The following is a 13,030-nucleotide window of genomic DNA, read 5'->3' on the forward strand; positions in this document are numbered from 1 at the left end:
CTAGTCCATATGCTTGTTAGCGAAGGCAAGGCCCAACACTGGATGAAAACTACCAAATGGAATGATTCCAAGAAGTCTAGAATTACAACATGGGGACAAAGAAACCCTTGCTGCCTTATTATATAATCAGACTTGAGGAACTGCCAAGTGACCCCTTTTGGTAATTCTCAGGAACTTTCCCAAAGTGAGCTGACTGGAGTAAGACTCAGGCTTGTACCCAGAAGCCCAATGAGCCCATGCATGACTATTATATATTATGCCAGCTCCAAATTATCTTTAAAGAAAATTCTGGTCTTCCTTTGGATGTTGAGTTCACCTGGATAGCCTTTAACGCTATGTTCGTTAACAGGCTGAACTGGGATCTTTTTATTCTAATTAAAAGGATCAGGATGGAATGAAAAAGTATGTCTACTCCAGATTGAATTAATTTAGTAAACAAGGTCACCTACATCCTAGATGATTTAAATAAAAGGAAAAGCACAAAAACCTTTCATTTGAACCCCAACAAATGAAGTCTCCTAAACAAAACTAAAATCCTCCTGGTCTCTGCCATTATTGCAAAAAGCCAAAACATTGGAAGAAAGACTGCTATAAGCTCAAGTGCTCCAGGCACCTTCATTCAGCCCTCTAACGAGCCTTTCCAATGTCCTCCTAACCCCAGTGAAGGAACTCCAATGAACTTCAAGACTTTACCCAGTCCTTTCCTTTAGTTGACCTGGTGAAACCACTCTCCAGATTAGGAACCGATCTCTCTCTGTCCTTACTGATTCTAGAGCTACGTTCCCAGTGCTAAACTCCACTACCATTAAACATCCTCTACCTCAGAGTACTAAAACAGTTCTAATAGTGGGAGTCTCTAATAAATCTCAATGGGTTCCTATCTCTAACCCTATCCCTTTTTGCTTAGGCATTTCAAGATACCCACCCTTTTCTCCTTGAAGTTTCTCTGACCCTATTCATTTATTGGGCCAACATTTCTTAGAAAAATATCATGCTGGGAGTTCTCTCCCAAAAGGGGGAAATAATTCTAGAATTTGATAACAGCAACCAAAATAGCCAACTAGATAAGTCAAATGATGCTTCAACATCTTATTTGCTCTGTCTCTGACACCAATATAGCTAATTCCAAGGACACTAATCATTTGTCCCTGATGGATCAGCTATCACCGTCCCTGTGGGCAAAACCCTCAACTGATAACTTGCAGAATCCACAGTGCCCCACCTGTTAAAGATCCAAACAGATTCCTCAAAAATTCTCCCCAGAATTAACCAGTACCCTGTAAATAAAGAGGCCCTTCATGTCATTAAGTCAATAATAGATTTTAAGACCCAGGGCCTCATTATCCCCTGCAACACCATTTTACCTGTGAAGAAACCAAATGGCCACAGATGGAGGCTCATCAGACCTCTGAGTCATAAACAATATTGTCATTGCTTTGCCACTCTGTTGTCCCCAATTCACCTTAGTAACCTTCATCCGTACTGAGAGCAAATTTTCTTTCATGACTGATTCATGTAGTGTTTTCTTCAGTATCCCAGTAGATTAAAACTAGTCAGTATCTTTTTGCCTTTACTTGGAAAGAACAGCAATTAACCTGGACAGTAATGCCCCAGGGTTTCATGGAAAGTGTTAGGGTCAGGCGTAGGCTAGGGTAAATGTAAGAGTCAAGAACTAAAATTTTAGCAGTCAAAGGCTTTATTGGGAACTAAGGTCTGGGGCGAGGTTCCGTGACTCACAGGGGGAGAGAGAGAGGAGTCAGGGAAGTCGCGCCCGGTGTGGTGGGGTGGGGTTTTTAAGCTGCAGCGGTTCCGGGTTTAGGTCCGGGTGGGCCTTTTTCGCGTCAGGTCGTGCTGTCGCTGGGTGATTGGTTGACCTCCAATTCATTCTGGCGCACTACTCCGGGCTTTCCCGTTGGGTTGCGCTGGCGCTGGGTGATTGGTTGACCTTCAATTCATTCTGTTGCGCCGCTAGGGGCTTTTCATTGGGTTACACTGGCAAGACGGCCATCCCCTCTACTGTGGTTCCAAGGACATCCTAACAGAAAGCCCTTATTTCCTCACAAACTTTAAAGGCTGATCCAGATGATATCAAGTTCCCTGGATGCTCCACTTTAATATAATATGCAGATGACTTCTCTGCTCCACTTCCCAAGCCTCCTCACAAGAAGATAGCATCCATTTGCTATAATTCCAAGCCAAAAAGGGATATGAAATCTCTTAAAAAAAATTACAATTTGTTCAGGGGCACCTGGGTGACTCAATCGGTTAAGAGTCTGCCTTCAGCTGATGTCATGATCTCATGGTTTGTGGGTCTGAGCCCCACATTGGGCTCTCTGCTGTCCATACAGATCCCACTTTGGATCCTCTGTTCCCCTTGCTCTCTGCCCCTTCCCCACTTAACGTGTGCTCGCTTTCTCTCTCCAAAATGAATAAAAACAAAAAAAAATTACAATTTGTTCAAACTCAAGTTTGATACTTAGGGTATCTAATCTTACAATAAAGACTGCATCTAGATCCAGACAGGCTTCATGGCATCCTAAACTTCTCAAAGCCCAAACAAAACCAATGTCCCCTGAGGTTTTCTCACAGTGGCAGGATATTGTTGCAGCTGGATCCCAAACTTTTCCCTTATGGCCTAACCTTAATAGACCTTGTTAAAATGTATTAATCAATGAAGATTGAAATGACATGGCTTTTCAAATCTTAAAAGATCTGGTTTAATAACAACCCCCCCCCACCCTTAGACACCCCAATTATCAACGCCCTTTCTTTTTTGTATATGGAAAAGGGAATGCCCTTGAGGTACTCACCCAAGAGCATGGAGATCACCACCGGCCCGCAGGATATTAGAGACAACAACTAAATCCCATAGCCCAGAGATATCTCCCCCCCTTATAGCTATACCTGCTACTGTCCTTCCTGTAAAGCCACTGAAAGAATGATCATGGGATCCCCTTTAACCATCTCTGTGCCACATGCTGCCAAAGCCCTTCTTAACTCTCATCATACTCAGTATCTTTCATTAAGCCATTTCACTTCCTAGGACATTGCCCTGTTAAATGCCCCTTATGTCACTCTTGCTTGTTGTAATAACCTTAACTTGCTACTCTTCTCCCCTCCTCTACTCATGAAAGCCCCCACAACTGCTAAATACTGACAGATCACCTTCTGATCCATGTGATTATTTATTTACATAAAACTTCAGATGTTGATTTTTCATAGTTCACTGATGGTTCATATTGGAAAGATGAAAATAGTAAATATTGTGCTGGATATGCAATATTGACCTCTGAAATAATTGAAGCAGCACCTTTGCTTTTGGTTACTTCAGCCCAACAGACCAAATTATATGCACTCTTACCGGCCTATATCCTAGCCAAGGGCAAAATTGAAACATTTGCACTGACATGCCTTTGGAGTGGCTCATGATTTTGGAATGTTACATAAACAACCTGGCTTTTTTTTACTTCCAGCAGAGATAACATTAAAAACAGCCCTTACTTTCAGTAATTATTGGATGCCATATTCTTACCTGCTGCTTTGGCTATTATTAAAGTCCAGGAGCATTCTAAGCTTCATTCACTGGAAGGTAAAGGAAATCGCTTCACTGACATTTCCACAAAAAAATGCTGCCTTCAAAAGGTCCAAAAGTCAAACCTCTGTTACAGTCCACAGGAACTCACCTCCAGATGGTAGTCTGGAGAAACTAACTAGAGACACACAACAATCTCCACCAGAAAAGGAAAAACAATATTGACAAACAAATGGTTGTTGATATGATAAAAAGAGAAACATGTTCAGGACCAAATAAAAACCCAGTTCCACCAGAAATTCTTTAACTCTCATTTTTTATTCCCCTTTTTAAAGTACAATTAACATACAGTGTTTTATTAGTTTCAGGTACAATATAATACTTCAACACTTCTAGACATTATTAAGTATTCATCAAGAGAAGTTTACTCCTTTTTAAATGTTTATTTTTGAGACAGAGCACAAGTGGGGAAGGTGGAGAGAGAGAGAGGGACCAAGGATCACTGACAGCAGTGAGCCCAATGCGGGGCTCAAACTCATGAATTGCAAGATCATAACCTGAGCTGAAGTATGACACTCAACAGAGTCACCCAAGCACCACAAGTTTAAAACATACTCTTAATCTCGCTCTTTATTTCACCCACCCTCCATCCACCTCCCCTCTGGAAACCACCAGTTTGTTCTCTGTACTTAGGAGTCTGTTTGTCTTTTTTTCTTTGTTCATTTGTTTTTGCTTCTTAAACTCCACATAAGAGTAAAATTATATGGTATGTCTTTTCTCTGCCTGACTTATTTCACTTAGCATTATACCCTCTAGGTACCCTCTAGGTATGTCCATGTTGTTGAAAATGGCAAGATCTCTTCTTTTTTATGGCTGAGTAATATTCCATTCTGTGTGTGTATATATGCACACAAATACATCGTCTTCATCCATTCATCTATCAGTGGATACAGGGCTGCTTCCATATCTTGACTACTGTAAATAATGCTGCAATAAACATAGGGTGCATGTATCTTTTCAAATTAGTATTCTCATTTTCTTTAGGTAAATAACAGTGGTGGGATTACTGGATCAAGTGATAATTCTATTTTTAATACTTTGAGGAAACTCCATACTGTTTTCCACAATGGTTACACCAATTTACATTCCCATCAACAGTGCATAAGGGTTCCTTTTTCTCCACATCCTCATCAACACTTGTTATTTCTCGTCTTTTTGATTTCAGCCATTCTGACAGGTTTGAGGTGCTATCACATGGTGGTTTTGACTTGCATTTCCTTGATGGTTGAGCATCTTTTCATGTATCTGTTGTCCATCTGTAGGTCTTCTTTGGAGGAATGTCTATTCAAGTCCTCTGCTCATTTTTTATTGGATTATTTTTGGTGTCGAGTTGTGTAAGTTCTGTATATGTTTTGGATATTAACCCCTTATTGGATATGCCATTTGCAAATATGTTCTCCCATTCAGTAGGGTACCTTTTGTTTTGTTGATGCTTTCCTTCGCTGTACAAAAGCTTTTTATTTTGATGTAGTCCCAATAGTTTACTTTTGTTTTTGTTTCCCTTGCCTCAGGAGACATACCTAGAAAAATGTTTCTATGGCCAATGTCAAAGAAATTACTGCCTGTTTTCTTCTAGGAATTTTATGGTTTCAGGTCTCACATTTAGGTCTTTAATCCATTTTGAGTTTGACTTTTTTAATGTTTATTTATTTTGAGAGAGTGCATGTGCACGGGCACACACAAGCAGGAGAGGGGCAGAGACAGCGAGAGAATCCCAAGCAGGCTCTGCGATGACAACACAAATGTGAGGCTCCAATCCCACAACCCTGTAACCATGACCTGAGCCAAAATCAAGAGTCAGATATTTAACCAAATGAGCTACCCAGGTGCCCTCAATTTTTTTAGTTTATTTTTAAAGTTCCCATTATTGACCACTGTACATGCATTAAACAACTGGTCTATGGATAAAACGATAAGGTTTCTGAATACTAGTGGGCAAAATAGTAAGAAAACCACAAAAAATGTCTACTCTGATCATCCCACCTGCCCAAAATACAATCCAAGAAAACCTATCCTCACTGCTACTGGGTACTTTAAATTGCCTAATGGACCATTCGAGATTTGGAAAATTGGCTTTATTCAGCTACCCCCATCTCATGGATACAAATATGTCCTGGCAGTGATTCACTTCTTCCCACTGGGTCAAAGCCTTTCCTTGTAGACAAGCTACTTGCCTCTTCAGTAGCTAAAATCCTGCTTGGGGGAAAAAAAAATCATACCTACTGGAGAAACACTTCTTAGCTCCATAGTGACCAAGAAATTCATTTTATTGGCAGATTATTATGGTGAGTCTTTGCTGTATGACCAGTTCTGTAGCATTTTCACTGTCACTTATCATCCTTCACTCATCCTCGGTCTTCAAGACTAGCTGAACAAATCAACAGCACTATCAAAACTCAATTGGCAAAATTTGTTGAAAACCTCCAAACACCCTGGCCAAAAGAACTGCCTTGGTCCATCCTAATCTCAGATCCACCCCCTTTGGAACCCACAAGTTTGCACCTTTGATATAATTATTGAGTACCCCATGCATCCAGCTTCATTCTTTTTTGACCTACAGCTAATAAAAGAAGGTATATTTCAGGGGCGCCTGGGTGGCTCAGTCAGTTCAGCATCTGACTCTTGGTTTTGGCTCAGGTCATGATCTTGCAGTTCGTGGGCTGGAGCCCAGCATCGGGCTCCGTGCAGACAGTGCAGAGCCTGCTTGGTATTCTCTTTCTCTCCCTTTCTCTCTGCCCCTGTCCTGCTCATGCTCTCTCTTTCTCTCAAAATAAATAAACTTAAAAAAAAAAAAAAAAAGGTATATTTCAGTATTGCAAAGGTCTCATTACATCCCTTGAAAGTAATCATGCGCTTATAGGGCAATGTTTTCATGGCACATTCCCAGGAAATGAAGACTCCAAGCACCACACCCTGTAACCTGAAGATTTCATCCATTGGAAAGGACGTCTTCAAAAAGACTCTCTTCGACCACACTGTAAAGGCATATTCCTGACCAATTCTTGTGCCATCAAAACTCCAGAGTTGACTCCTGGACCCATGTGTCTCATCTAAAGGAAGGCCCAAATGCTGACTAAACCTGCACACCAACAGTGACCTAAAATTAAAGATTTCCAGGAACTGAATCAAACAACAGCTGAAACAGTTTTCCCAAGATGATGAGGTTAGACCTGTATATTCTCCCCTTTCTGCTTTTTCTCAATTTATTTTCTTCTTCTCTATGCTGGAGAGACAATGACCTTGTTTGCATTTTGTAGAGGTCACTTTTAGACAACAGACTTGAACAATGGAAACTTAATCAAGGCACAAGGGCCCACAGCAACCACCTGGCTAAATACAGACAGGCCCTTTAGGCCAACATAATATCCATAATACCCATAAGCCCTAACTGACCAATGGGATACTTACAATAAGGCACAGGTAATAAATTTGGGAAAATTCCATCTGCTCATACCTCCTCACCACCCCCCTTTAAAAACAGCCTGCATCCACTACCTCATAGCAGACAATGTCTCCTTTGCTATCCTGCCTGCCCGATGCTCCCTTGCAATGTATTCAATAAATGTCTCCTCTGTTATGCCTCAGGTAAATCTTTCCATTGCCTACACAGCCAGCTTCCACCCCATCGGGTGGCCCCACATTTTAGGGGCCCCATCCGATCATGTGAGACACACCACAAATTTCCCAATCCTTGGCCAAAGGAAGAAACATTTCTGTTAGATCTGTCCTCAGAAACCCTGATCTGTCCCTGACAGCTAGGAACCTTTAGTCTTCCCTGTAGCAAACTTCTCCCTCATCTCCAATGCCACCACCCCTTGGGAGATTTCTGAGTCAAACTTCTACAACCAGGTTTTCCTGTACCTTGCTTTGACCTGTCCTAACTCTCAATGCAACTAATCATACCCATTCCATCTACACAGTTCCTCATTCTTACTACTACCTTAGGTCTACCTGCTGCAGCAAAATAACCCCCCTTTGTACAGCCTTCAAGAACCAAGTCCACAGAACAAGATGGTTTCTCCCTAATTATTCCCTAAACACCTCTGACCCTTGGTTCAAAAGGGCCAATTAAATAATCCCAATTAACATCATTATTAGTGATCAAACCCTAGCAGGATTATTATGTATGTATGTGTGTACATACATTATGTATGCACTACCTGGTTTTATCTTTCTCTGTGGTGAATCACTGGGCCTGTGAATGTTTAGACCACTGGGGATTGTAAGACAATGCATACGGAGGGGGGGGGGGGGGGGGGGTGTTCTAACTGTCCCCAGGGACATCCACAATAAATCTAAAGTCTTTCAGGTTTTCCCCATTAAAACTTCATCACCACATTAAAAGATAATTCCCAGGAGGCATATGTGACTCTGGATTTGCCTCCATCAGAACGGCTGTTACCCGTTTTGTGGACTTTCACCACAACAAACAAATGATTAGAAATCTCCCTCTGGAATTGGGAAAACTTGCCAACCCCAGCCCTAAGGCAACAGCAGCCCAACAACACTTAACTCACTGGCTAAAGTACAAGTATACCTCATTTAATTGTGCTTCACTTTAATGTGCTTCACAGATATTATATTCTTTTATTACAAACTGAAGGTCTGTGGCAACCCTTTGTCAAACAAGTCAATCAGTGCCATTTTTTCAACAGCATTTGCTCATTTTGTGTCTCTGTGTCACATTCTAGTAATATGCTACTTCATGCTCTTTCATTATTATATTTGTTACAATGATCTGTGATCAGTTATTACAACTTGCTGAAAGTTCAGATGGTTAGCCGTTTTTTAGCAATACTTTTTAATTAAGATATATATTTTTTTAGACATAATGCTATTGTACACGTAATAGACTACAGTACAATATAAACATATTTATATGCACTGGGAAACCAAAACATCCATCTGACTCACCTTATTGCAATATTTATTTTACTATAATATTCATTTTATTGCAGTGTTCTGGAACTGAACCCACAATATCTTCAAGATATGCATATAGCCTTTGATTACCTACTTGCCAAACGAAGCATTTATACAATAGCAAACACCACCTGTTGCACATGGACAAACCCTCCAAAGTAGAAACCCAATCACATAAAATTAGGGAACAAGCACACTGACTACAATAAATTCCACCTGAAGATCTAGGTAGGGTCCTTTGCTCCTTTTAGCTTATAACCTTGAATGGATACAGATTTCGGATGTAAAATACCTGAGAGTTCCCCCTCCCACTGTTTGTTACTCAAACGTGGCTTCCATGATTTCCAATCTGTGCACTTCCCTCTGATGTGGGACATGACATTCAGGAAGTGTCCTTCCTGACACTGAAAGACAAAAACAATTCTAACGAGGAACAGATGACCCAACTCTTGATTGGTGAAGAGTTGATTGGAAGAAAAGTGTGAAAATATGATAAGGAACCCTAACTGAAAACTGGAGTTTGGAAACTATGAAGAGATGACTAATACACATATCATTCATCCCAACTTGCGTACTCCCAGCAGGAAGAAGGAAGGTTTCCTTTCTGCCCAGCAACAGCAAGCTGCCCTCACCTACAACCAATTAGAAGCCACCACCACTTCAAATTCTCATTTTCTTCCAATGAACTTTTGTTCAAAACAGACCCTCTCAAACTCCTTTCCTTTATAAAAGGACACTCTCCTGCTTTGTTCTCAGGACTCACCTAAGGTTCACCATAGTTTGCTTGTCCAGAATTGCAATTCCTCTGCTGTTCCTGAGTAAACCTGATTTTGCTGCCTGAATCACCTTTTACTTCTTAAACCTTTTACTTTTAAAAGGCTGACATACCCAATTAAAAAATGGACAAAATGTTTCGACATTTCAAAAGTGACCTAGAAATTGCTAATAAGTACATGAAAATATAGTCAACATCGTTTGCCAATAGGGAAGTGCAAATTAAAATCACAATGATACTACTTTCACACCCACTGGGATGGCTATTTAAAGAGACACAATTAACAAATAAAGTCGTGGAAAAATTAAAACCCCCATACACTGCTGGTGGGAATATAATATGGTATAGCCACATTGGAAAAGTCTGACACTTTCTTAAAAAGTTAAACATGAACTTATTATACAACTCAGCAATTCCACTCATAAACACCCCCCAAAAATAATAAAAGCATACGTCCAAAGACTTACATATGAATACTGACTGCGCATTATTCATAACCAAAAAGTAGAAGCAACTCAAGTGTCCATCAACTGATGAACAGATAAACAAAATGTGGTAGAGACATACAATGGGATATTATTCAGCAATAAACAGGAGCAAACTATCGATACATGCTACAAAATGGATGAATCTCAAAAACATCATGCTAAGTGAAAGAAACCAAAAGACAGCACTTTTATGAATCTATTTATATGAAATGCCCCTAAAAGGCTAATCTATAGAGACAAGAAAGCAAATCAATGGTTGCCTGAGGCTGAAAGCCAGAGTTAGGATTGACTATGAATTTGCACGTGCAAAGCTGTTAGGGTGATGCAAACGTTCTAAAAATGAATTGTACTAATCACTGCACAATTCTAAAAATCTACTAAATTTACTAAAAACCACTGAATTCTTTAGAAAACAGAGTATACATAGTATACAGTTTCAAAAAAGGTAATGTCCTTTAAAACTCTGCCTTCCTATAACTAGAGAAAGGTACCAAGATTATAGATGTTCCTGTATCACTGATCTTAACAGAGAAATTTCTACACGCTCAGCAGGACTTATGAAGAGTCTGAGAGAATGGACCAGAAAACTTGCAAGGTCTCTTCCAGAGCACAAAAAAATAATAATAATTGATATTTAGAAAATAAAATGCTCAAGACTTGTAGTGTTATCTAACTTTTCTGATGAATTTTTAAGTTTTTTTCTTCTCAATTTCTACTATATTTTTATTAAAACACTGCAAACTCAATGTACTACTCCCATAGGTGTTCTTTCACATTAAAATCAGTCATTCAGGGGCGCCTGGGTGGTTCAGTTGGTTAAGTGTCCCACTCTAGGTTTCGGCTCACATGATATCAGGGTTTGTGAGTTCAAGCCCACATCCAGCTCCATGCTGCCAGTGCTTGGCATTCTATCTCCCTCTCTCTCAGTCCCTTCCTTATTTGCACTCTCTTTCTCTCAAAATAAATAAAATTGAAAAAGAAAAAGTCAGTCAGTCAGGATCCATAAACAAGAACAGAGAATATTCATACCCCCAGACTAAAATTTTACAAATCCATTTGGTACTGATTTCCAGCCTGATTTGAAGCTCCACCACTACCAACTTGGAACTGCCACGCCATGTGAGATTTCTCTGGTGCTCTCTGTGGCCTAGGTAATCAATCCAACTTTCTACTGGCCAGGCTGGCCTCCTTGTAGCTGGTTTCCATAAATAACAAAATTTGTATAATTGTTACTGGAACTACTTGCTGAAATATGGAACTGTTTTAAAATACCATTTATTTTAAAACGTACATGCACAGTTTCACATACATGCAGCAACACATCTTCCACACCCAGCCAATCAATCAAGTTAATGCTTTTTATTAGAGAACAAAAAATTCCAATATAGAGTTTGCCTTTCTTTTCTGGACTTCTGGTAAATGTTTTTCAAGAAAACAAGAATAGGACTGAATAATGAAAAAATGAATTAAAGTGTAATATATACTAAAGTATAATTAGTCCAATTCTAAAGAAGCAGGACCTAACTTTTACAGGAAAAGGCCTTTGATAAAACTAGGAAAAGCAAATTGTTTTGAAGTGGTCTTTCTTGTATACGCATATGAATGCTTATTTCCATGTGAATCTGGCACAGCCCATTATTTTGAAACATCAATTTAAGTTTAATGGATAAAGTCACAATGAACATGTTTTCTATATGTTTATGTAATAAATGATCCCAACACATGGTATGAATTCTACCATTTGTAACAACCTTTCCTCCCCTCCTGAAGAGGATAGTGAGAAAAGGTTCTGAGCTGCCCATCACTGAGGGTGAGTGACATCCATAAATAGCTGAAGTTGGGTGGCCCAAAAGTGCCCTGCTCATGTGATAAATGGTAAGTCAATCATATCACAGTTAAGATGCACTAAATGGGACAGAAGTTACAAGTGAAAGCTGGAGCACGAGAGTTTCAGATTAGGACAAAATCACTGGCACATGGAGGTCTTTGCTGGAAAATTCCTCGGCCTCTTTCAAAATTCTGGTCCCAAATTTGTCATGTTTCAAAAACTCCTAATCTTTTGCCATCCAAACCTTTAGCCCATACACGATGACCACAGAGGGTTCACGGTTGTAAAAGCGCCCACGTAAATACAAAAAAGCAAGCCAACAAACAACAACCCCCCAAATATCAGGGCTTTGGACGTGATTTGGCCTGGCGGTCAAAGAAAGAAAGTTGCAAGGAGACAATCACCCATGAGAACCTTTCTGCCCTTCAGCGACAAAAGACCTGGAAGGCAAGAGGGGTAACAGGTTCGCCCCCTCCCAACGCCCTAGAGGCAGGGCGACGGAGAGCAAGCGGCCAGCTGTAGAGGGTGATGGGGTAGAAGACGAGAGCTTTTCACAGCTCCCACGGATCCGGGGCGAAGAAATTCACCTTTGCTCCTCTCCTTTTAAGTAGACATAGCTGCCAGCACTCACTGAACCAACAGAACCAAAGCGCCAATTCCCAGCTCTCACCGTTCCGGGGGCTCTCTTCCGCGTGACCCCTACGCCGGGCCCACCCCCAGGCCTGCCCACTCTTTGGCCACGCCCCTCGCCCGCCGCTCCGCCCCTCCGCGGGCTCGCGCCACATCAAGCCCCTACCCACCTCCTCCCCTCAGCCCCTGTACACGGCCGGGGCGCAGCTCACCTAACTAGATGCGCAAAGCGCGGCGAACGTTCTCGCGAGTCTTCCCTCCCTACCCTCCCCCTACCCTACCTCCACCCTTCGGCTGACGTGTCGGCCAGACCCCCGAGGGAATCAGCCGTCTTTGCTCTCGTTCTGCGGCCTCTCGCTTACCGGGTGGTCTGCGCCAGCCAGAGCTGCTTCAGCAGTTTGGGCAGTGGCAGAAAGGACGCCTCCGCCCGGGTTCTGTGGCTTGCAAGTTTGGCTTTGCCCCGTACTGGTTTTTTGTTTTGTTTGACTTTTTTGGAATTTTCCCGCGGTCGCTCGGCAGTGGAGCCGCGCGCACGCGCCCTTCTCCGCAGTGCACTCTGGGGCCTGGCGAGCGGTGCCGCGCGCCCCCGCGGCATCGCGGGAAAATTGCAACGAATCTCGCGCTTGTGGGGGCGGGGCGGGGGCAGCCCCGGCTCGGCCGGAAGTTAGCCGGGCGCTCTGCAGGACCTGTGGGGGAAGCAGCGGATGTCTTAGTTTTTGCGGGATCGCTGCTGGGCTCACGGCCGAGAACCAGACGGCAGGAAGGACCCGGGGAGGAAAAACTTGGTGTTATTA

At 41.8% G+C, this 13,030-nt stretch overlaps 1 protein-coding gene across 3 annotated transcripts in view; it reads right to left on the reverse strand.

Annotated features, from left to right (window-relative positions):
* Positions 1-12,790, reverse strand: part of FANCC (FA complementation group C) — a 271,193-nt gene extending 258,403 nt beyond the window's left edge. For all 3 annotated transcript variants that reach the window (XM_025931652.2, XM_086685163.1, XM_086685161.1), the window contains exon 1: positions 12,599-12,790. The gene's annotated coding sequence lies outside the window, so the exon portion shown is untranslated. The remainder of the gene's footprint in view (positions 1-12,598) is intronic.
* Between the last annotated feature and the right edge of the window lie 240 nt (positions 12,791-13,030).

Source organism: Puma concolor, chromosome D4, assembly GCF_028749965.1.
Source record: "Puma concolor isolate L17-30 chromosome D4, mPumCon1.1.hap2, whole genome shotgun sequence".
Lineage (NCBI taxonomy): Eukaryota > Metazoa > Chordata > Mammalia > Carnivora > Felidae > Puma > Puma concolor.